We start from the raw sequence: 1,074 nt of genomic DNA, 5'->3' as shown, positions 1-1,074 counted from the left end.
ATTAGAATCTTTATTTTATTATTATTATTATTTAAACTTTTAAAAAAAATAGGGGGGAGGGAGGGGCGTCATGCGATGCTAAGCGGGGGGCAGGAGGGGACTAGTCGTGAGGGGAGGGGAGGTGGGAATCAAGGGGGTGGGGGGGATGGTAGGTCTGGTAGAGGGAGGAGTAGGGAGGCTGGAGGAGCAAGCGGGTGGGGGCCTGGGCGACGAAGGAGGCGAGATGGAGGTGCACAGGAGGCAGGAGGCGCGGGCGTTGGTGGGGTGGGTGTACCGCCGTTGGCTACCGACGACTACGTCGTCGTCGTTGGCGGGTGTTGCGCGTGCCGTCGAGCTACAAGGCAGCCTTAAGCCATGGCCTTAGATCCTTATATAAGAGTAGGGAGAGGAGGGCGGTCAGGGAGAGGGGGGGGAACAGAGGGGGGGAGGGGGGGGGGAAAGGGGGCAGTTGGAGAGGGGGGGGGAAATGCAGGGGGAAGCGGGGGGGGTGGAGGGGGGATGGGGGGGGGGTAGAGAAGGGGGGGGGGGGTGGCGGGGTTGGGGGAGAAGGGGGGGAGGGAATGGAGGGGGAGGAGGGGGGGGGGGGGTGGAGAAGGGGGGGGGGGGGGGTGGAGGGAGTGAAAGGGGGGGGGGTGGAGAAGAAGGGAGGGGAGAATGGAGGGGGTGGAGGGGTGGGGGGTGGAGGGGGAGGGGTAGGAGTGGAGAGGAGGGGGGGGGGGGTGGAGGGGGGGGGGGGGGTGGTGGAGGGTGTGGGGGTGGGTGGAGCAGGAGGGGGGGTGGAGGAAACTTGATGAACGAAAAACTTTGATGGAAATCTAAAGGGAGGAAGAGATGGCCACCTTAACGCTCTCCAAGTCTTTCTCAGTGTAATAGGATTGTTGATGGCGAATGGACGGTGGGTGGATGGCTAGGTTATCACTGTGAGAAGGGCTCGAAATAACTCACCATGTGAGGATGGGAGTAGGGTGGTGGTCGATGGGGAGAGGGAGGAGTGTCTTGTATAGTGCTCGTAATGGAAAAGAGCATGGAGGCTAGATGTAAAAGAAGAAGAATGAGGGGTGGAGTGGGTTTTTA

This window comes from Dipteris shenzhenensis, chromosome 21, assembly GCF_047967505.1.
Source record: "Dipteris shenzhenensis isolate YYH24624 ecotype China chromosome 21, Dip_SZ_1.0, whole genome shotgun sequence".
NCBI classification, from domain to species: domain Eukaryota; kingdom Viridiplantae; phylum Streptophyta; class Polypodiopsida; order Gleicheniales; family Dipteridaceae; genus Dipteris; species Dipteris shenzhenensis.
This window is presented reverse-complemented; position numbering follows the sequence as displayed.